General features: G+C 39.4%; 1 long non-coding RNA gene and 1 pseudogene across 2 annotated transcripts; one reads left to right on the forward strand and one right to left on the reverse strand.

Moving 5' to 3' along the window:
• Positions 1 to 12028: 12028 nt before the first annotated feature.
• Positions 12029 to 18926, forward strand: LOC148740366 (uncharacterized; annotated as a pseudogene). The gene is made up of 7 exons (XR_015997139.1): positions 12029 to 13886; positions 14162 to 14396; positions 14546 to 14654; positions 15042 to 15145; positions 15373 to 15488; positions 15642 to 15715; positions 16193 to 18926. The product of XR_015997139.1 is annotated as an uncharacterized LOC148740366 (transcript).
• A 430-nt stretch (positions 18927 to 19356) lies between these two features.
• LOC148740367 (uncharacterized) lies at positions 19357 to 23163 on the reverse strand. The gene is made up of 4 exons (XR_015997154.1): positions 22581 to 23163; positions 21040 to 21151; positions 20690 to 20765; positions 19357 to 20489 (listed from the first exon to the last, which is right to left on the reverse strand). It is a non-coding gene; the product is annotated as an uncharacterized LOC148740367 (long non-coding RNA).
• Positions 23164 to 24888: the final 1725 nt, after the last annotated feature.

Consider the following 24888-nt stretch of genomic DNA (forward strand, 5'->3'; position numbering starts at 1 on the left):
ACAATTTTCAATTTATGATACATCTTGCATGAGATCTAGGTCAGCAACAGTTGTCGTACACATTATGTCGTGTAATGATGTGGTTGATGCAATAAACAATTTAATTGTTTATTAATTAAAAAAGGTACATTAATTATTAATTCACAAAGGTACATGATGAACTTGCTTGGAAGCCTCTTAGTTTGAGGAGAGAACTACATACATTAAGCCAATTTTACAAAATAGCCAAGAATCTTGCTCCACATTATTCAACTTAGCTATTCCCTAAACTGTCAAGTGGATATGCATATTTTTGTCTTAAATCAAAAGAAAACTTCACTCAATTTCCTTGTAGAGTTCTACATTTCAAAAGTCTTTTTTTTCCATCCATTATCACTGGCTAGAATTGTCTGGACCTAGTTGTGCCAATCTCTGTATCTCTTCCCACTTTGAGATCAAACCTGGTAAATTCTCTTTCTGAATACTGACACTAAGTTATATGATTGTTCTGTTACATGGCATGCATCTGTTGATCACACCTACCTCAGACTGGGTTCCTATTTTCTTTGAGAATATCTCTTGAAAATTAATAGCTGTGCATCACCTATGTATTTCCCAGTGCAGTTTTGAATCTGAAGTAGTGAAATACTCTTTCTTGTTTTTCTAAGGTACACTGAGCTCAACGTGATGTCCTAATTCTACCTCTGCTACAAACATTCTAGGTGAAGCATGGTCACTGAGCAGTGATGCATCAGGAAACTAAATTTGTATTGTATGGTATTCAGTCTGTAAATTACAATGTCAACTGTGGTTTTTTTCACAAAGTACAAAGTTTGATAATTAATACTAATGGCTTCTCAGAGGCCATTATTTGATTGTTTAAATAATAAACCCCTCTAGCTTTGTAGGTTTAAGTCATTGTTATTGCCAATGAAGGGTTGTTTGTGTGTCTGTTTGTCTGTGTCCCTGAATAAATTGGATAAAACTTGTAATATTGTAATCCCCTCCTTAGGCCTAGGTGATTTTGGGGAAAACAATGAAAAATGTGCTTAAATAAAAAAAAAATAATAATAAATTCAACATTCACTGGAAATATTTCATTTACCATGTCAAGTATACACACTTTAGTATGTTGATTGAAAGCTCTCAACCAAACAGGTTTTTCATAGTATGTCCAAAGTATAATAATCAAACTTATTGAATACAAACGGGGAAGCGTTTGTTGCTTTCGCAAACAAGAAACGTACAACAGGCCAAACACTGAAATCAAAATTTTTTGGCTTGAAATGCACATTCAAGTATGCTGTAGTTTCTACATCTTACCAAAAAAGCTTGTTAATGAATAAAAAATGAGTGAGTTCGAAAGTTTCTAAGAATTTGACTTGTACTTTTTCACTTGTCAATTACCGAAGCAGAAAGCGAGCAAGTATCAAATACGTGACATAACTGCCTGTAGATCATATAATCATGCCTACACTTGGTTACTTAACAGACCTTGGCGGTTTCGAGTACATTTCTAACTTCTATCAGTTAAAATTAAAATGAAGTACAATCCAGGGAACCATGGAAAAATTTTGCTATCAGTTTAAACACTCTCATTACTTGTTGTGAATACTAATCGATGCTTAACAACTACTAGACAGATAACGATTAGAGCTAATTGACGTCAACACGATCAGAAACAGTTTCTCTGGTGCATACCAGTTCCAATAATATCCCGTTAAAAACGCTATCATAACTTAAAATCACTGTTTTCCTCTTGTTGTTGCTTGGAGTTTCTACTTGAACTCGTCTGTTACAGAACATTGACTGATTCCTGCAAGATCGTATGACGAAAGTGCTCTGCATTTGACGAGCGTCGTTAAAGTACGAACAATGGATCAGAACCCAGCAAACTTAGAATACAAAGGGAAAGAAAGAGTATTGGAGATACCAGAGAATTAGATTAATCTTACGGGAAATGACGGCAAAAACACTTGAGGGGAAATATTACATCAGTTCGATCGGGCGGAGAGTCCGAGTTAATTCTCAGCTGAATTATCTTTGTTCGCGTTTCAGGAGTCTAGCGAGGCTACAGTTTACACAAATGGGCTAAATTCATAACTGTGTTGAACATAATACTTACTTCTCAGCAAAGTGAACAACAACTGCGGCGGCGAATTATGACGAAATCGAAGAGAGATTGTGAACAATCTAGCTGTTCGGCTACAAGTACACACTCCCTGACTGACAACTTAGGTTTGATTTACATCACAATGCTTCTCACATGTCACGCGACCCGGTAGACTACTACAGGGGATGGGGGAGTGCTTGTCTCTTCGCTACGTCGGCGGACTAGTATAGTGAAGTAGTTAATTGATGTTTCAGAAGGTATCAAAGTAATATTTGATGAATGGAAACTGATCGATCTTAAAAAGTGATAAAAACTTATCCGATCGTTTGCATTTCACCTCAACAAAGGGATGTTGGGTGTGTTCTGCGGAAAAAATGGCAAGAAAACGTGACTGAAAGTTTGGAACTGTTAGACTGAACCAGAGAAAAGACAATACACAGCAAGTGAGGTAGGTTTACATTTATCTTGAGCCTTAACAAAGACATTCGTGGATATAAGTTTACGATATTACGACTCTTCAACATTCTCCCATACATTTCTTTATATTTCGAATAAACGACCAGACACGCCGCTTCATCATCGTTTCATCATCATCGTTTATTCATAATAAAGCAGGTGTAGGGATAGGCAAGACATTACGTCTTGATGTGGACCTGCACCAATTAAATTATCAATTAATAAAAACCTAAATAGTGAATAAATCGAGAATGGGTATGTAAATAATGACCGTGAGTTGAAAGAAATATTAATAACGATACAGAGTAAATATTAAAAGTATCTAAAGTCAACAGTTTTGTTGGAAACACTACAGGAAGCTTGTGTGAGCCCCGGCTGTGATTTAATCAGCTCGGTTACTCTTGGCAATCTTAGATACTTTTTTATGGTAGAGATAAAAACTCGAGTGGGTTTTACTGCATAGTCCACCTTTAATGCTAGGCACAGTAGCGTCATTAAGAAGCTTTAGTAGAGTAGTATTTACTGATGCAAGACCTTTTGGTGCCCGTGCCCTTCAACGTCCGCGACCATTTAGAAAGGCCACTGGGCTGTTTACCTCGATCTGTTGGCTAGGGAAGATGACTGATTACCGAGGGAGAGAGGGTGAGAAGCTCTTTATTACTCCACCAGGACAAGGAAGAGAGATCCAAGAATCGTTTCTTTCATTTTCCAATGTTTTCAAGAGGTAAAAATGATTACAATGGTCTTAGCGACTCATTTCTACAGAATCGAATCCTATACTTTTCAGTCTTTTCTTTATTTCATTTACATGAATCAAGTTTATTCCCTTAAGGTACGCATGATAAGAAAAACACATAATAAGAAACCATCGAAATTTCCTTCAAGAATCAGGCTATAAAACAAAGGACTACGGGTTCGAGAATCAACTGTCAAGAGTGGAAATCAACAAGGAACAATATGATGGTTTGTGGAAACCTACTTGTCGCCCAAAACTTAGAGAGATAGATCGTTTACTGAGTAATACTTTGCAGTCGTAAAACTGAATTGCGTATTTTACAGCCAACATTGGTTAAAATATAAAGCTAAATAAAATCATATAAATGTAAATGCCTAATATAATAAATAAATCTAGAATAGGTATGAATATCCAAAATTAAAGTCGACTTTCTCTGAAACTTTAGGAGCCATTGTGCGCACCCTGGGACATAGCATAAAAGAATGAGCGTCGAAAACGTTTAGTGTGAGAACGTGGAAAATTATATATCTCTGGACGCCTTAAATTAGAGCTGCATTTTTTCCTTGATGGAAGAAGATGGTATAACTTATGTTCGGGATTTTTAACAATATAATCGAAGAAATGACAACAGAGTTCTATGCGTCTATCATACAACGTTGGCAGGCCTAGACTGTCAAGGCATTCCCAATATGACATTTCAGGTGAAATTAGAGCTCATCTTAATGTGCGAAGCATTTTGCACAAGATGAATCATGTTCGACTATTATTTAGTGACAAGAAATTCGACATTTTTACTTTTTCTGAAACATGCCTTAGCCCATCTATAAAGGATTCTGAAGTAGATATTACTGGCTATTCAGTACTGAGAAATAACCGAACAGGTAAAAGAGGGGGCGGCACGGCAATTTACGTACACGATGGGATTCCCTGCAAACATATAACGGATTTGACTACTGAAAATATTGAAACATGGATTGAAGTACATCGACGCAAGTGCAAGAAATCATTTATTGCTTGTGTATATAGGCCACCTGACGTCTGTTCTGAGACATTCATCGATGCACTAAATGACTCACTCACTCTCGAAACTGCCAGCGGGATCGGAAATTGTAGTTTTGGGGGATTTCAATATCGACTATTTAGCTGTAGAAGACGACTCTGCATTTAAACTAAAACGGCAACTGCAAAAATTTACAATAACTAATGAATTTGAGCAGTTAATCAACACCCCGACCAGAATATGTGAACAAACGAAATCCGCCATCGATCTGATCTTTGTCAACAACAACCATCGCATTGTTGAAAGTGGTGTAATTCATTCTGGAATTAGCGACCATTCCATTGTGTTCTGCACCATAAAATCTGGTGTCCCTAAGTCCCAGCCAAAGACAGTGGCATACCGTTCGTACCGCAAGTACGATAAAGATGCCTTCGTCAAGGATTTAGCTGAGACTAACTGGAACTTAATTGATATAGATAGAGATGTAGATCCTGCTGTGGAAACGTGGAACATCCCTTTTACTGATGTTGCAAATAGACACGAGCCGATCAAGAAAACTCGCATCAAAGGAATAAAAACACCCTTGATGACTTCTGATCTATCAAACGCCATGCGAGACCGAGATTTTCATCAAAGAAAGGCGATAAAAACGAACTCGAAATACCACTGTGGATTGTTTAAAAAGATCAACTGCTTCGTAAACAAACTGGTGAAAAAATGTAAAACGGACTATTAGTCGGATTTAATTGACAAGAAGAAAGGTAATCCCAGTGAGCTTTGGAAGACTAAATGAGATCACGTCAAAGAAATCCAACTCTACCGTTTCTCTAATAGAGGCTGATGGCGTTTTTCACACTGAAAAAAGCGCCATAGCTCGGGTTCTAAATGAACATTTTTTCCTTACCGGAACCAAACTAGCTCCAAAATCAAAGAAAAACTGAAATCTACAGTTAACAACAGTATAAACTTTTTCTCACCCTCTTACACTCATTGCATCGGAAAAGAGAACTTGTTCACCTTCTCTACTATCACTGAATCATTTGTTCTCAAGCAACTGAAAGCTTTACGAACTAACAAAGCCCTTGGACTAGATCGTATTAGTGCAAGATTATTAAAGGATTCGGCTCAGTGTCTGGCACCCATGCTGATCAAATTATTTAACCGGTCAATTGAGACAAGCACCTTCCCATCGATCTGGAAACTTGGCAAAGTATGTGCTTTATTTAAGACAGGTGAAAGAACGGACTGCAACAAATACAGACCGAAAACTGTTCTCGAACCATCAGCAAGATTCTTGAACGAGCCGTGCACCAGCAACTTTACACTTTTCTATCAGACTCCAAACTACTTACTCCAAATCAGTTTGGTTTCCGTTCCAAGCTTTCAACTGAAACTGCCCTTGCCCATTTCACTGATAATATACTTCAGAGTCTTGATAACGGCTGTTTTACGGGAGCAGTTTTCCTAGACCTCTCCAAGGCGTTCGATACCGTAGACCGTATGCTTCTTGTTAAAAAACTCAAGGCTATTGGTGCTGGTTCTCAAGTCGTGGAGTGGTTTGTCTCATACCTCAATAATCGGTACCAAGTAACATCTGTTTAAGGCTACCAGTCCCCTCCTTGTGAGGTTCATGTTGGAGTGACTCAATGTAGCATCCTAGGCCCTCTGACTATTCTTTATCTACATTAACGATCTTCCGAACTGCTTAGAACACTGTCGAGGTCCTGGGTTCAAGTCCTCCACCCTGCCACTCACTGGATTTGTTCTCGGTTGCCCCCAGTTCAACTCCTCGGCTGCGCTCTGTAAATAGCTCACTGGCCTGCCTCCTGCCAGTGGGGATTTTTAAGTTCTTAGTTAGTCTACATTGTGGCTGAGAAGCCCCTAAGGGGGAGCTTCAATTAACGTATGTCATTACTATTATTATTATTATTATTATTATTATTATTATTATTATTATTATTATGTATGCAGACGACACTGTGATATACTCAAGTGGAAAACGCTGCCAAGATATTCAATACCATCTAAATGCCGACCTTGCCAAATTAGCTCAATGGTTTGACAGTAACTATCTGAAAGTGAACACTAAAAAATCAAACTTTTTATTGTTTGGTAGCCATCGCAGATTGCAAACCTGCCAAGGTATCAAGCTTGAAATAGATAACAAAGAACTTGAAAATACGGATTCAATCAAATATCTCGGTGTAGTCATCCACAAGAACATGACATGGCTCGAGCACATCGAATCATTAATCACCAAAATAAAACAAAGAATCGGTTTACTAAAACGAGTCAAGCATCTGTTACCATTAGAAACGCGAATTATATTGTACAATTCCTTAATAAGTCCACTCTTTGACTATGCCGACATCATTTGGGGAGACAAGAATAACTCCACTATCATGGAAGATTTGCAAATACTACAAAATAAAGCTGCAAAAGTTATCCTTGATTTGCCGAATCACGCCTCATCCACCGACGTTCTAAGTTCTCTGAACTGGCCAACACTGCTCCAACGGCGTCTTGTACACAGATACATTGCCACCTTTAAGTACATTCACGGCCTTGTGGATTGTAGCTTTAATATCCCAAGGAATTCTTACCTCCATAGATATAATACAAGAAGAAAGAACGATTTCCGCCTCCATCGTGTAAAAACGAACTATGGAAAACAGAGACTTTTATATATGTGCGCAGGAGAATGGAATTTCTTAGACACTTCTATTAAAAAAATTGACTGCTTTCTCATTTTTAAGCATAGAGTGGAAAATCATGTATTTAGTTAAGTTAGCGTTGAGATCTGATTTTATCATGTTCACATACCCTGTATATTACTTAGTTTTTGTTTGTAATTTGTTTTCCATTTCTATAATTTTATTTTACTTATTTTTAGTTTTACAGGGCCTCACAGAATACCATTCCCCAGTGATGTGAGCCCCCTGCATAAAGATTGTCATTATTATTATTACTATTATTATTACTATTATTATTATTATTACTATTATTATTTTAAAGCATGCGTTTCTGAATTCTTTCTATATCCTCATTAAGATAGGCCGGGAGTGCATGATGGAACAGTGGAGAGTAGTTTTCTAGTATATGTCTACTTGATGTACAATAGAAGTTCACAATGTCCTTAAGGGGAACACGGTCCCTTTTCAAGAGAACAATAAAATACAGGCCCTTATTTGCTTTCTTAACGCAATCTACAATATCCTTGTTCCATTTCAAGTCACTGGATATCGTAGCACCTAATATCTTCGCGCAGTCGGTGACAGGAAGCTCGTGACCATCTACTTCGAGAGGGGAGAAGTTATGAGGGTTTTTCTTGAAGTCAATAATCATCTCCTTTCACTTGTCGGCATTGAGTTGCATCCGCTGAGACAGAGACCATTCCTCCACGGCAGTAACAGCGTGTTGCACATCACCCAGAGAGCCGCGGGGTATGGTTTGGGAGATTATCGTGTCGTCAACATACTTCCACATGGGAGTGACAACCTTGAGATCATTGATCATGAGCAAGAAAAGCCAGGGGCCGAGCTTGGTCCCCTGCGGAACTCCGGCAGGGACTGGGCCCCACTCAGAAAAGCAGTCAGAGGACTACTTGACGCGTTGGTGTCGATTCATCAAAAAGTCAGTCACCCAGGCTTTGATGCTGTGCGGTATGTCGAGGCCGATGATCTTAGCGACAAGTATCTTATGATCGGTAAGCTAACCGCCTAGTTGTCTCAGAAAAGCAGTCAGGGGACAACTTGACGCGTTGGTGTCGATTCATCAAAAAGTCAGTCACCCAGGCTTTGATGCCGTGCGGTATGTCGAGGCCGATGATCTTAGCGACAAGTATCTTATGATCGATGAACTAACCGCCTCCGGTTAGCTCAACTGGTTAGAGCGCTGGACTGTTGTGCGGGAGGTCGAGGTCGATGGTTCGAGCCCCGGCTGGACCAACACTCAAAGTCTAAAATTAACTGAGGAGAATGCGCTACTTTTCTATAATATCCAGAAATGGATAGACATTCTAGTCTTCTCGGATAAGGACGAATAAACCGTAGGTCCAGTCTCCTGCATCCATTAATTAATTAATTTGGTTAGGTAGGGGACGTTAAAGAACCCACTCACGAGATTACTGTGATGTGGTCTGGCCTGTTTACTGGGAATTTGGGGAGAGGGGGCATCTTCAAATAAAGTTTCCTTCGATTGTTTGTAAACTGCTGATGCGGTCCGGCCAAAGTCCCCCGAAAAGTGTTGTGATGCGCATTTGATCATATCTACGTGTTAATTTGCGCAATATAAATATCAAATTATTATTATTATTATTATTATTATTATCATTATTATTATTAAGGCCTTGCGATAATCAAATAACACGACTCTAACGGCTGCCTCGGTACCGTCTGTAGCTTGTGACTAGTGGTGAAACATCGAGATCAGAGCGAACAGGGTGGAGGATTTAGGGATAGCACCGTATTGATCACGGTCAATGTTCTTCAATACAGCGGGGCCAACATCATGGGTCGATACAACAAAACCTTCCGCGAGTTTCGAGATGGCGGGAGTCAGGGAGATGGGGCGCAGCTGCTTGCTGAGGTTTTCTACAGGCTTCTACTTCGGGAGCGGAACGACGTCAGCTAGCTTCGAGAGTGAAGGCAGTCTTTGCTCTCCATAGCTAGAGTTGACAATGGCCGTCACGGGCTCGACAAGAACCTCAGTGTACTCACGCAAGAGCCAATTAGGAATACAGTCGGATCCGGCCGCTTTGCGTGGATTTAGTTGTCTCAGGGTGGCCAGAAGCGCAGGCTCGGATAGAGTGAATACATAGGGTTCGTCCTCTACAGTTGCAACTGGCTCTAATGGCTGGAAGATTTTCATGGGAGCAAGGAAGGTGGAGTTAATTTTTTTGGCGATTTCAAGTTCACTGAGTTCGCTTTCAAGTTGTAAACTGGAGAAAATGCTGTTCGAACTGGAACAGGGAACTATTCCAGCAACCCGTTTGACAGCATTCCACCACTGCGAGGGCTTGGTGGACTTGAGATTGTCATTTTTTGAGGAAAAGTACTTGCTGCGCTGCGATTTACGGTTTCGGTTTACAGCATTAGAGTAGTAGCTCTTCTTGTCTTCACTGTTGAATGCTTTCTTTCGTAGCGTTATAAGGTATTTTGACTCAGCGATGATCCAAGGTGCATCGTTGACGTGAATCTTGTGGTGCTTGATCGGCATAGTATGATCCATACCAATGTGAATCGTGTCTACAAACAGATTCAACTTGGCCAGGCACGAATCAGCGCGGTTGAACAGGGACCATTCGATAGACGAGAGGTAGCGTCCGAGCTCCAACTTTCTACTTGCACGAGTATCCCGCTTTGCAACAGATTTCCAACCGGAACCCTTTCCAACTGGCCTCGCCTTGTGGCCTCGCCTTGGGGCCCACAAGAACGACCTTATGATCGGACAGGCCGAAGGGGGGAAGGGTTTGGACTGAGTTTGCATCGTGTAGTTGAGGGAGGTTTGTGATCACTAAGTCCAAAATTTGGTCCTTCCTTATAGGCTTGTCTACCAGGTGTTTGAGCTAGAATTGGGTGGTCAAGTGGCGAATATTTAGGCGCTTGAAATCTCCGCATAACAAGAAGCCGCAACTGGGTATACACCTTCCATAGATGTTGTCAATATACAGGAGGGGGGGGCATTGCATGGGGCCTCTGGGAAACCGCAAAACCGGAGAAAAAAATCTCCAAAACCGAAAAACCGACGAAAAAAGGCAGCAAAACCGAAAACTGCACGCAAACCTGACAAAACCGCTACATTTTCACCTTTGAAGGGGTCCAAAAGGAAAAACCGAAAACCGTCTCAGGGTCTTCGTGAAAACCGAAAACCGAATGCAAAAACACATATAATCCGCAAACCGCTCTGAACATCAAAACCGAAAAACCGAACCTTTTTGACCCAAAAACCGAAACACCGATAAAAAAAAAAAAAAACAGTCAAAACTACAAAACCGACAATCCCAAAGCCCTCCTCATACAGGCTGATATTTTTATATTTGATGATACAAATGGATCAGGTCACGTACTACTCACTTTACGCAGTATCTATCATGGATTATAGTTCACCACTAAATTTTCTTCGATTCTTTTTGGTTTAAGTTGATGACGTGACGCGAGAGTGTTTATCCGTGGAGAGACACTATTTAAACAATAGAGTGTTTCTGTCGAGGAACTATCGGCTGATAGTTGCCACGCGGAAATTTGATGTTCTTAAAACAAATATTTTCCCGAGAAGCGAAGCTTCGAGGGCAAATATGCTAGTTTTAAGAACATCAAATTTCCAAGGGGCAACTATCAGACCGATAGTTCCGAGACATAAACATTCTATTGTTTTAATTGATCACCACTAAATTAGCTTCCGCGCCTACAGCTTGTCACAAATGTCAATAATTCGCAACCGTACATTGGCTAAATAATACGTTATGCCTGTCAGAATTGAAAAGTCACTGTTTTTCCGATCTGCCTAACTTCGCGGCCGTCAAACCATTCAAAACTTTTTACGGATGAGTACTATCAATCCAGGTAGATATTTTCCGCTGACGGGCACTATCCATCCGAGTATTTTCCGCGGGAGGGCACTATGGGCTGATAGTGTCTCTCCACAGTTGAACACTATCACGTCACGTGATCGATTTAAACAGACAAAAACCGGAGAAAATTTAGTGGTGAACTATGATAATCCATAGTGCCCGTCCGCGGAAAATACACATCCGTGAAAAATTTTGAGTGGTCTGATAGCCGTGAAGTTAGGCAGATCGGAAAAACAGTGACTTTTCAAAAAGTCCTTTTTACAGTTGTGGGCTTGGTGGCCAAGCCTTTGAACTGGAATGAGGCTTAGAGTGACCTTGTTATGATATAGATGTTGCTGCTTTTCAAATGCAAATTACTTTGTTATCATGCTAACTAGATACAGGTCTCTATCACAACAGGGTCACCCTTAGCCTCACTCTTGTTTCAAGGCCTGGCCACCAAGCCCACAATTGTAAAAGGGACTATTTTGCCTTCACTGCTCAACCAGACATGCACAAAGAGTTGATATCTGGGCGGGTTGGCCAGCCAAGCCAACGTTTATTTAACGCCAAATCGGTATGCTAACAGAAGCCTATTACAGTTGAAGTAAACTAAATGCACCAAAGCCGGACACAAAAACCCCTAAAAACCAGCAGTTGGAAAAAACGAGGAACGTGTACCCCCGACCAAGGCAGTGGTGCCACCCTTGGGGTTTTAGGGTATCCTATAAATGACATTTTTGCATAGTTACTTAAGGTACTATGCAAGTACCGCTCTAAATTTATACAAAAGACTCAAACGAAAAGGAACAGCGACGTCCGGTGAAGGCTGACCGTAGAATACCTTGCTCCGCAAACGACCTCTGCTTACAGATCACGATCCCATAACTCTCTGCGTACCTCACAGCCACCCCCAGTCCTCCGATACGTGCCGGCAAAATATCAATTTATGCTAATTAGGATTACCACAAATTACATATTCTGACAGGTATAACGTAGTATTTAGCTAATGTACGGTTGCGAATTATTGACATTTGTGACAGGCTGTACGTATGAATAAATATTTGATTGATCTGCGTTTAGTAGGTTTTTGACTTTTTTTCAACTGGCACGCGGAAGAATGGTGAACAATAAAGACAATAGAGTGTTTATGTCTCGGAACTAGCATAATCTCCCGAGAAGCGAAATATTTGTTTTAAGAACATCAAATTTTCGCGGGGCAACTATCAACCGATAGTTCCTCGACAGAAATACACTATTCTTTAAATAGAGAGCGTTTAGGGCAGTCAAGCAGATTCGACATTTTTACTTTAACTGAAACATGCCTTAGCCCATCTATAAAGGTTCTGACAGAAGTAGATATTACTGGCTATTCAGTACTGAGAAATGACCCAACGGGTAAAAGAGGCGGCGGCACGGCAATTTACGTACGCAATGGGATTCCCTACAAACTTAGAACGGATTTGACTACTGAAAATATTGAAACATTATGGATTGAAGTACATCGACTCAAGTGCAAGAAATTGTTTATTGCCTGTGTATATAGGACACCTGACGTCTGTTCTGAGACATTCTTCGATGCACTAAATGACTCACTCACTCTCAAAACTGCCAGCGGATCGGAAATTGTCGTTTTGGGGGATTTCAATATCGACTAAACTGCTGTAAAAGACGACTCTGCAGACGTGTAGCTTGAAATACGAGATCTGGACGCACTGCAACACGTTTGAACCTAAGTTAAGTTAACACTTTGCTTAACGCAATTCACGTATTCATTGGTGTAAGTATTCTAGGATCTCAAAGTTATTTCTTTCGTTGTGTTATTTTTAAAAGCTTAATATAATTTTGAGAAAGTTGAGTGACAATATTTCTACGTCGGAAAGAATCAGTAAAATGTGGTTCTCGGCTATTTACCACCCAATCTACCAAGATGAGGGGACGCAAATCGTCTGCACTGGAAGTACACATCAAACTCCCCAGGCGTTCTAATCCCATTAAATATGTGGTTTTTATGTCAGCGTTTGCATGGTTAATATCGTTAGCGCCCCTTTCGGTTGGATCTGGACGGTGTCTGGTTTTGGATCTGGACAATGTTCTTTTTTTTTCCCAGATTGCTTTGTGTGCATGTAGTTTTCTTAGTTATTTTCCCCAAAAATGGCGCCAAGGAGAGGTTTTTGCGACCTTCTCTCGCGTCGTCAGTGATGCATTAAGCGAGGATAATTACTGGTATGTGCTCACAAGAGAATTTTGTGGAATTACTCCTCTGCAATATTTTAAGCGATCGCCGATCGTGACAACTTTTCCAGAAGATTTCTGCCGAATTGAAAGCGACAAATTTCGGCTTCTCGATGGGCGCCCCTTCGTCAACAAGAAAAATTCCAGCGCATTTGAAGTTGTTTGCTCGTCTGTTGGGCTTGTATCGGTTATTCTGAGGAAAAAGAGAGGTTCTGAAGAAGGAGGATCCGCCGCGATTTATAAAGTTAAAGAATTTTTGAATGGCTTGGATTTGAGTTCCCTCAAGGGAGACGGCAACGACTTGAATTGCGAGCGACCACGTGCAGCTCGGTGCCTTACAATGACCCCTCAATTCAACACTCCTCCTAGTACGAAAGAAATGCCTGTCTCGTTTTATTTGACTCCTCCAAACAGTGGCAGTCTTAGCTCTCCTAATCTAAAGGAGATTTCTGAAAGGAGTGATTTGGAGATCCCAGAAAAGACTTTCCTTATTAAGAAAAGGGGGAGCCGCGTTCTCTAAGATGCACAAGGCATTTGTGAAAGGAGCCGAGAAAATTTATCAACGGTGCTTTCCAGCATGTGTGCTTTTGGCGATCCTGAGGCCAAGGCTATTTTAAATGAGATTGTGGAGGACGTGGCCCTAAAGAAAGGAGTTAAACGGACGGTGGAAGAGCTTGTTGGTGATGAAACATTTTCCTTATACGTGGAAAGCCTCCGAGTTCCAGATTGAGTGCTATTATATTTCAAGACCAAGGCAAGGGTATCTGGTAATACTTGGCAAGCTGTAATCGATATCACCAAACTTGGAAGGACAGGGGTAAGTAAGGTCTGTCATTAGTTATCAATCTTAAGAGGCTTCTTTTGGAAAGGATATGTCTGCACTCAGATTTAATTTATCCCAACTTGGAAGCAGTTCCACAGTAACAAATTTAATGCTTGAAAGTGGTAGAAGAAGTGCAAGTCTCATTATTATTTACTATTACTATGATAATAGCTAATTTTTTTAAACCTCAGTTATATCAGATGTATTTTTCATGTTAATTTTGTTGTTTTAATTTTTCTTTTGGTTTCTTTCTTTGGCTTCCGTTTTAGAAATCCTCTGACACACCAATATTGTTGAACCTTAACCAAATGAAGGCAGCCAAAAAAGTGATCTTTGGAGTTTGTAAAGAATACATGGATGTGAAAAAGGTGCCTTCTCCTTTACAAGGTTATCAGGTGGATTTGTTTCCTGTTTTGGAGTTGATTGTCCGTGAGCAAAGGCTGCATAATGTGTGCTTACTAACTCTCAAACTTCTGATGAGGATAGATGGAAGACCCTTTTGTGGTAAATACTGACTGTCAGGTTTAAGTCTGCTGCCATAAATTATAAAACAATACCTTATCTCGGATTAAGTGTGTGGTTGTGCATAATTTTTGTTCCCTTGAATCAAAATGAAATAATAACCATTTCTATTATCATTTTTTTATGATCAGGTAGAAATCAGGTGTTGGTAGGTCTGGTTCCCCATCTTAACCCTGTTTACAACATACAGGGTGCAAAGTCTGTTTACCCACTGGCCATTGCCAATTGTAAAGAAAACAGGTTCATCATTAATTTCTATTATATCATGTTACTAAAATACTTTTTCTCCTTTGCTTGACGTGGTTACAAAGTTTTTAATTTGCACAGTAGAGACACTTTCTCATAAAGCTTTCGTTACTGAAAGCTTATAGTTTTATAGAACATATGTTACAGTTTTCATAGTTGTATTGTTGACTGAATTTCCAGTACTGGCTCTAAGATCTGACAAATGTAGTACACACAAATACACACACACACACACACACCCAAAATACCCACACATTATGAATTAAACAGAAAGAGGAAAAAAACTGCAAATCCTTTTGCATTATAAGAACATTACCCCAACATAAGCTCTGAATAAACAACAAGTTTCATCGGTTGTGTTCATGCCTGTTATTTTGATAGGGAAAGCCTGAAGGTACTTTTAAAGGATCTAAATGAACAAAAGAGAATCATCAAGAACCAAGGAATTTTTGTTGATGGCATGAAGTTCAATGTAGAATTTGATGGTAAGATGTTTCTATCATTTTGTTACATAAAAGTTATTTGCAAGAACATTAACCTTAATCTTTTTAAAAGGGAGGATGCTGACTTTCTTTTTAGAAACTTAATTTGAGGGTTTTTTTTTTCATTATCAGTGACCATTATTTTAAACAATAAGTTAATTTTCTACATGTACCAGGGGTATGTCATATCATAATTCTTTATTGCTGTTGTTTTTTTTGTCATATCTTAGTTTCATTGGACTACAAAACACTGATCCTTCTTTTGGTAAAGAAAGGGGATCTTGATTTTCAACTTAGTGGTCGAGGGGTAGATGTAGAATTCTGCTTTATATGCAATGCAGGGTTAGTATTTGTGTTGGTGTACATGTGGATCAATGAGCATTTTTTAGTTGTAGTTCATCAGTTACAATACACAAGCTACAGTCTTCTCTAATAATGCAACCACAAAATTTTGTAAGATAATATTAATTTATTTTGAGGTAATTTCATTTCCCATTAGGGTTGCAAATGTCATGAAGTGGCCCTAGATGAAACCTGCCTAGAATGCCTACAAAGCAAGTGTAACATAGGCAGGTATACTTTAAGTTTAGCCTTTCATGATCATTATATAATGCACAGGCTTATGTAGGAAGTGCTTGAGGCCTTTTGGGTACCAAAGTTGATGCACTGGTAAGAGCAGCCACCTTCCACCATTTATTTATCGCCATGATATTCATAAGACTATTTATTTTTTATTTATAAATAATAATAATAATAATAATAAACTTTAAGAATGTGTCAGGGGTATTTAGCTTGAAGCTAATTGGGGACACAACTTGGAATGTTGGTTTTTGCGGAGGGAGGAAAACCGAAGGACCCAGAGAAAAACCCACAGAGCAAGGATGAGAACCAACAAACTCAACCCACACGTGACGCCAGGTTCGAGAATTGAACCCGGGCCACAGTGGTGGGAGGCGATTGCTCTCACCACTATGCCATCTCTGCTCCTCTTGGGGTACCCATTTACAATATAATTATTGTAAATGCACCATTGTTATCCATAATTTGCAGATCAACTGGAATCCGGGATGATCTCCTTTTTCTCCTTGATGAAGAGCTTACTAGCATTCAGTTGTGTGCAGTACATATGGAGATGCGCAATACAGAGCAGTTGCTTGCATCCATTGGTCTGATTGCCTACAAGATTGGTTCACTTCCAGAAGCCAATCAAGCCCTGAAGAGCTTTGGCCCAGAGTCTTTTTATGGTGATAGAATTTCTGTTAAGAAGAAGAGTGGTCAGGAGTCTGCTTTTCAAAGCAGAATGTTCATGTTAGCTCTATGTCGGGTGCGTGAGTGGTCAATTGATTCACTTTGTGGGTATATCTATTATTTTTCCCATTGTGATAAAACACATTTCAGGTCCAACAGAATTTGAAACTCTTCAAAACCTGGAAGAGATTGTGGGATTCTCCCTTCTGCTGGACAAATTGAAGCTCTCCTACACAGATGTAAACACAGCTAAGAATTTTATTCTTAACTGTGTTACATTTTGTCAGTCCCGTGTTGATGCAAGTCTTTGATACCAGAGGTGGCATTGGCAAGTACCTTCACTTGTGGTTCAACAGTTCTTGTTTATTTTTCTTAAATTTGTGAGGTGTGGTTTATATTGTGCAGCGCCCAGATGTTTCATCGGAGAGCGCTTTTGAAATGGGCACCATTTGTAAGTACTTGCTTCCTTTTCAATTTCACAGTATGCACTAGGTACCTTTCTTATTTAGTATTTAGTATTTATTACCTTTCCTATTAATCGTATGTAGAAGTCTGTACTTTAGGTGGCACACCCCAAAGTGCAGTATAACCCAGCATTTTTGTATTTTTACACTCTTTCTATGATCTTATTTAGTAGACTGTACTTTAAGGTGGCACACCCAAGGTACAGTATAACCCAGTATTTTTGTATTTTTACACTCTTTCTATGATTGTAGTCAGTAGTCTGTACTTTAAGGTGGCACACCCAAAAGTGCAGTGTAACCCAGCGTTATTGTATTTTTACACTCTTTCTATGATCATATTCAATAGGCTGTACTTTAAGGCGGCACACCCAAAAGTGCAGTATAACCCAGCATTTTTGTATTTTTACACTCTTTCCAGGATCGTAGTCAAAAGGCTGTACTTTAAGGTGGCACACCCAAAAGTGCTGTATAACCCAGCATTTCTCTATTTTTAAACTCTTTATATGATTGTAGTCAGTAGTCTGTGCCTTAAGGAAGCACACCCAAAAGTGCAGTGTAATCCAGCATTTTTTGTACTTTTACACTCTTTCTATGATTGTAGTAAATAGGCTGTACTTTAAGGTGGCACACCCAAAAGTGCAGTATAACCCAGCATTTCTGTATTTTTAAATTCTTTATATGATCATAGTCAGTAGTCTGTACTTCAAGGTGGCACACCCAAAAGTGCAGTTTAACCCAGCATTTTTTGTACTTTTTTACTCTTTTTCTGATCATAGTCAATAGGCTGTACTTTCAGGTGGCACACCCAAAAGTGCAGTATAACCCAGCATTTTTGTATTTTTACACTCTTTCTATGATCGTAGTCAATAGGCTGTACTTTAAGGTGGCACACCCAAGAGTGCAGTATAACCCAGCAATTCTGTATTTTTAAACTCTTTGTATGATCGTAGTCAGTAGTCTGTACTTTCAGGTGGCACACCCAAAAGTGCAGTGTAACCCAGCATTATTGTATTTTTACACTCTTTCTATGATCATATTCAATAGGCTGTACTTTTAAGGTGGCACACCCAAAAGTGCAGTATAACCCAGCATTTTTGTATTTTTACACTCTTTCTAGAATTGTAGTCAAAAGGCTGTACTTTAAGGTGGCACACCCAAAAGTGCTGTATAGCCCAGTATTTCTCTATTTTTAAACTCTTTATATGATTGTAGTCAGTAGTCTGTACGTTAAGGTGGCACACCCAAAAGTGCAGTGTAACCTAGTATTTTTTGTACTTTTAGACTCTTTCTATGGTTGTAGTCAATAGGCTCTACTTTAAGGTGGCACACCCAAAAGTGCAGTATAACCCAGCATTTCTGTATTTTTAAATTCTTTATATGATTGTAGTCAGTAGTCAGTAGTCAGTAGTCTGTACTTTAAGGTGGCACACCCAAAAGTGCAGTGTAACCCAGCAGTTCTGTATTTTTAAATTCTTTATATGATCGTAGTCAGTAGTCTGTACTTTAAGGTGGCACACCCAAAAGTGCAGTGTAACCCAGCATTTTTTGTACTTTTACACTCTTTCTCTGATCATAGTCAATAGGCTGTACTTTCAGGTGGCACACCCAAAAGTGCAGTATAACTCAGCAATTCTGTATTTTTAAACTCTTTATATGGTCATAGTCATTAGGCTGTACTTTAAGGTGGCACACCCAGAGACGCCCCTTCATCAACAAGAAAAATTCCAGCGCATTTGAAGTTTGGATGGCCGAGGGGTGGGCGCCTATTCAAGGAAATACAGTATATAGATTACTTGAGGCTGTGTGCGTTATTTCGTGTTGTTGCATAATTCATGTTATCTCGTATTGCCCAGTTTGTCAGGAAATCAGTCGTCGTCGTGTGTTTACGTCCTACAAAGACGGCGCATCGGAAATTTCATGATCTAGCTTCGCAAAGAAATGTACCAGCTTTTGTTTTGCCTTGATTTATTCATTGGTTTTTTTTTTCGCAGCATTTTGTGTTTTGAAGTTCTCTTCCCGTCGCGGTTTGCAGGGCGCCTTCTAGCAGTAAATGAAACTGTTTTTCAAATTTGTGTCTCAATTGACCATTTATTATTGTCGCTCTGCTGTAGGTAGGTGAAGAGCTCAAACAGCAGAACAGTTTGAGTCACAAGAATTTCTTCACACTATATATCCCAGAAGCACTTAGGTATTACTCTGAATGCCAGGACTTCAGCCTGGGTGAACCAGAAAGGATAGAAAACACTTCCCTATATTAACCATGAATTAAAACCTAAGTATGTTATATATCCCAGTAGCGCTAAGGCATTACAATGAATGCCAGGACTTCTGCCTGGGTGAACCAGTAAGGATAGGCAACAATTCCCTAGATTAACCCGTGATTGTCAAAGAAACTAAGTATGTTATGTATTCCAGAAGCACTAAGGCATTACTCTTAATATCAGGACTTCAGCCTGGGTGAACCAGAAAAGATAGACAACACTTCCCTTTATTAACCATGACTGAAAAGCTAAGTATGTTATATTTCCCTGAAGCACTCAGGCATTAATTACACTAAATACCAGGACTTCAGCCTGTGTGAACCAGAAAGGATAGACAACACTTCCCAAGATTGACAATGAATGAAAAACTAAGTATGTTATATATCCCAGAAGCGCTCAGGCATTACACTGAAACGTCAGGACTTCAGCCTGGGTGAACCACAAAGGATAGACAACACTTCCCTATAATATTCGCGAATGAAAAACTAAGTATGTCATGTGTCCTAGAAGTGTTCAGGCATTACTCTGAATGCCAGGACTTCAGCCTGGGTGAACCAGAAAGGATAGACAACACTTTCCTATATTAATCATGAATGAAAATCTAAGTATGTTATATATCCCAGAAGTGCTCAGGCATTACAATGAATGCCAGGACTTCAGCCTGAGTGAACCAGAAAGGATATAGACAACACTTCCCAAGATTGACCATGAATGAAAAACTAAGTATGTTATGTATCCCAGAAGTGCTCAGGCATTACACTGAATGCCAGGACTTCAGCCTGGGTGAACCAGAAAGTATATACAACACTTCCCTATACTGACCATGAGAGAAAAGCTCATTATGTTATATATCCCAGAAGAGCTCTGGCATTACTCTGAATGCCAGGACTTCAGCCTGGGTGAACCAGAAAGGATAGACAACACATCGCTATATTAACCATGAATGAAAAGCTAAGTATGTTATATATCCCTGAAGCACTCAGGCATTACATTGAATGCCAGGAATTCAACCTGGGTGAACCAGAAAGGAAAGACAACATATCCCTCTATTAACCGTGAATGAAAAACTAAGTTTGCTATATATCCCAGAAGCCCTCTGACATTACGCTGAATGCTATATTAATCAAAGAAATATGAAAAATAAATTTATATCTCAGAAGTGATCAGGCAACACTAAACAAAAGATCATTATTACAGGATTAAACTTCAAGAAAATAGATTTCTTTAAACGAAAACAATGTTGACTGTACCATACTACAATGGGTACACACAATTTAAAAATTCAAATGTTATACATTGCATGCAGAGCACATAAATTGAAATCACATGGTTCCTCTTCAAGGGGAAAGAGCAAGTCATCTCAACCCTGTCCATCTGAAACAGACAGGAAAAAAATACAGTGAATTTAGTTTCCACCTTTATAATCCAAGCCTACCATATTTCTGCTGGTAACTGTCTGTCAAACTGAGTATCCCAAGTGAGATTTAAAGACATGGGTTCTAAATAGAAAGTGAATATACTGCAAGCTAGACGTTTTTATGCATGTCAATACGGAAATGCAGAGTTGTACCTACCCCCCAGTATATGCTTTGCTCTTTGGGAAACGCTCAGCACAGGCTTCCCACGAGGAACATCAGGACAGGCACATTCCTATCAATAAAGTGCACGTACGACTTAATAATGAATTAACTTGGCTAAAGTCATAATATTCACTACTATTTGTAGATATATAATCACTGTTCATCACAGATAAAACAGGTTCATGTTTGTGGACAGATTTCTGCCTTTCCATAAAGTCAAGAAAGCTGTCACTAATTGATTACAAATAAATTTCATCACAAATACCGGTAACCTGAAAATGTTTTGTGTTACTGTAGAATTCTGCTATGATGCATGTCATTTAGCAATTGCAGGTATAACCTACCTTAATAACTTTGCAGAATACACAGCACTCTGTGTCCAATCTGGCCTCGCTTGCAAAGTTCATTGATTATTTGTTAGCATCACCAACTTTTTGCTTGAGTAGCATAACATGGCTAGACATGTAACATAAAAACATTGCAAAAATATGAAGAGTCAAGAATGGCAGACACAGCCTGGAAATTTAATGTAGGTACTAAATGTTGAAATCACCTGAAACCACCTGAAATTTACTTAGGCAGTAAAAGTTAAAGCCACCATTCATCAGCTATATTCTGCCATTTGCAGTAAAGTACCTTGCAAAAAATCCACATATATTTCACTTTTGCAATGACAAAGTCAGTGAAATTCTAGGTCACGCTATAAATTCGTCTCTGATTAAAAGAAACACAATGTTCAAAGTGTCCTTAGGAAGTTTGAAAATCTTCAAGCCTTCCTGGGCTTTTTCTTATATAATTTGCATGATCCCGTTGAAAAAACTTCACGTATTTCTTTCGATTTAAAACAGTTTCTTCTTTGCATTCGCGATCGCATGTTGTTATTGTCACGCAATTGCTTTGTCAAGAAATGAATTCGCATATTCCCGTGCAACTCCCAGCCATTGGTAGAGCTAATTGAGTGTGTTTTCAACAAGAACAGTGGAATGTTTCCTTGAAGACCTGTTTGTGGTGCCTATTCTGTACTGTAGGGCATTATATACGATATCCGTAAGCCGGGCTCCCTGTGGATAAACTCGATTGTTAACACTTATTTTCTGATGTCACCCGTAGTTTTTTAGGTGCTTTCATGTTGTTTCAAATTGTTTCGAGATATTTTCAGGTAATTTCAGATGGTTTCCTTGGGGGTTTCAGATGGTTTCATGGGTGCTTTCAGATGGTTTCAGGTGATTCCAACTTTAAGTACCTACGGGAAATTTAACTTTAGATGCATCTTCCATCAACCGCTATAAGCTGCAAAATCAAACTCAGGCACTTTGCTGGATCTTTAATGAAATTTAACGGTATTATATGTCATTTTCCTGCCAAGCAGAAATGAGTTCTGATACACCACAAAACCAACATTCACAACAAAACATAAGGCAGCAAATACACTTAGGGCCTGATTACATGAGCCGGGCTGGCCCTGTTAGCCGGGCTGATTTCTTTTGTTTTGGTGTTCGCCAAAGCGTGAAAACAAAAGAAATCAGCCCCGCTAACCGGGCCAGCTCGGCTCATGTAATCAGGCCCTAAGCCGGTTTATGACGTCACTCCATAGCAACCAGCCTTTTTGAATATTTGAACTTCTGTTTACCTGAGTCTCATGATGACTCTTCAAATGGATATTTTTCTGACTACCAATACGTTTAAAAGTTGTCTGTGCCAAAAACGGCCTTGAATATTGAGCCCGCCTGCGTCTTGCATCGTCTCCAAGCGCCCGCCGAAGCATTGTTGCTGAACTTGAATTATTTACATCTAAAACGGTTGTTAATCGTGCTCGCTTCACATTACTTTCCATTTCTTCTTTAGAATTAGCCTTAAGCATGATAAGTCCGCTTTCGTTGCCTACCTGTTTTGTATCCAGATTTGGAGAAAATGATTTTTCATCTATCAAGTTTGTGTCAGCCACATTTGGTCCACCATCGATGCCAGGCAGAACTTAAGCCAGGCAGAACTTAAGCCACATTACCCGCTTTCTTCTGCTGTCGCTTTCGCTTCCCCCATTTCTACTTTGTTTACGTTTCTCCTTGGGAGTATTTTTTCGCGATTTTACCTCACGTTTATTTGGTATTTCCAGCTTAGTGGAGGCCTCAAGGTCCGCCGACATTTTATTAATGTATTCCCAAGCAAGAAGAGCGAATTAGTTGAAACAGTACGTGCTCTTGCATCCGATCTCGTAATTTACAAATACTTTATTGTTCTCGTGAAAAATGAGACCCGTCTTATTGAAACTTGATGACAATATAAGCCGGCAAAGAAAACACTGTAAAAGCAATTATCTGTCACATCGATGTCAGCGGCAACAAGATTATGACGCCTTACAGGAAAGCTGCCTGGAGCGCTCAAAAAGCCCCATACATTTTCTTAGACTTTTAGTCTAAGAAAATGTATGGGACTTTCCGGGATACTTGCAGTGCAGACGATTTGCGTCCCCTCATGGTGACTCGCGCTATTATATTGTTGAATAACTATGCTGTTTTGATCTTAAATACGTTATCAATTAAAATTCCAGTGTTTTTTACGTTACGTTATAGAGACGAAAGACTCAATCCCATGATCGAAAATAAGAATATCAAACATTATGATGCTTAGATATCTACCATTAATTTGCGCAAAGTAAATAGGACTAGGGAAAAAGGTAAGTGTCGAACGCCATCGTAAGAGCTTTCCGTCGTCACTGCTTAAAGTCCCTATAGTGTAGATGTTTAGTGTACATTTTTGTTCAATGTACAGTATGTAAGAATAAATGCCACGCCTATAAGGCTGATATCTAAATAAACCTTAGGCTGGAGTTAAGTAAATAAATACGGTAATTAGATTGAACATGACGGTGACGGTTTTAAATCATATTTTAATCGAATTGAAATCATCCATTCACAATAAGGCGAATTAGAAACTCCCTAAAAAACTCTAATACGGAATGATGAATAACCTCGAAAAAAATGATAGGAATAATAATGACCTTTATTAGTACACTTCCACATAGTGGCTCTTCGCTACTAATATAAAAACTAACTATATGCCTAATACTCACAATAAATCAAAATTGATAAAATAGTGAATAATAAAAACTATACTAGATTAGTTAACACAAAACCCGCACACGTGTTCTGTACTCTTTGAAGGCGTTTGGTCTGGTACTCTGGGAGAGGACTAAACACAACGTTGCAATAATTCAGTTTAGAGAGTATAAGACTTTCCACCAGTAGTTTTCTTATGTGGTATGGTGCGAAGTTTTTTAGTTTCCGTAGTACTGCTAAAGCACCGTAACACGATGACAACAGACTCGTTATGTGTTCTTGCCATGTTAGTTCTTGATCCAGATAAACTCCCAAAAGTGTCATCGCAGTATACATCTGCAGAAAAACCACTTAAAGAGTGTGCGCGCGCCAATTGTCTTGTAGAGGGAAGCATCCATTTTGTTTTTTCTGAATTCAACGCCAGATTGGACGATTCAGAGTAACTGCTCAGGCCTCTTATTGTCTGATTAGCATCCTTTATGCACGCCTCTATTTCATGCGGCTTCGAGTGGTGAAGCAACGTGGTATCATCCCCATATTGAAAGCATTTACAACTTAACTTTTTCTGGAGGTCTGCTACATAGATATTGAAAATTAACGGTCCTAAGATCGATCCTTGAGGGACGCCGAAGCACGTTTCCAACCGCTGAAAAAACTTGTCATCTATCATTACATACTGTTGCCTGCCCATAAGATAGGAGGTAATCCAGGTTAGAAAATCCTTTGAAAGACCCATTGAGTGCATTTTATAAATAACTGACTTGAAGTTCACAATGTCAAAAGCTTTCGAGTAATCTGCAAGAATCATGAGAGTTATTTTGCCGCGACGCATTGCACGTGTAATATCGTCTCTAATCTCCAGTAATTTCGTGGCCGCTGAGTGATTCTTTCTAAATCCTGTGATGTTTTCACCAAAAAGTGCTCTTTCTTCAATAAATCCAATTGTCTGATGGGCTACCAGCCTTTCAAAGATTTTGGACAGGGCTGGGAGGATGGATACAGGTCGATAGTCATGCTTAGCCATTGGTTGATCTATCTTTGGTATTGGTGAGATACGCGCCACCTTCCAGTCAATAGGGAAATAACTATTTCTGATACAGCAGTTAATTGTATGTGTGAGGGGACCTGCTAAAAGCT

This window comes from Stylophora pistillata, chromosome 2 (assembly GCF_964205215.1).
Source record: "Stylophora pistillata chromosome 2, jaStyPist1.2, whole genome shotgun sequence".
NCBI lineage: Eukaryota > Metazoa > Cnidaria > Anthozoa > Scleractinia > Pocilloporidae > Stylophora > Stylophora pistillata.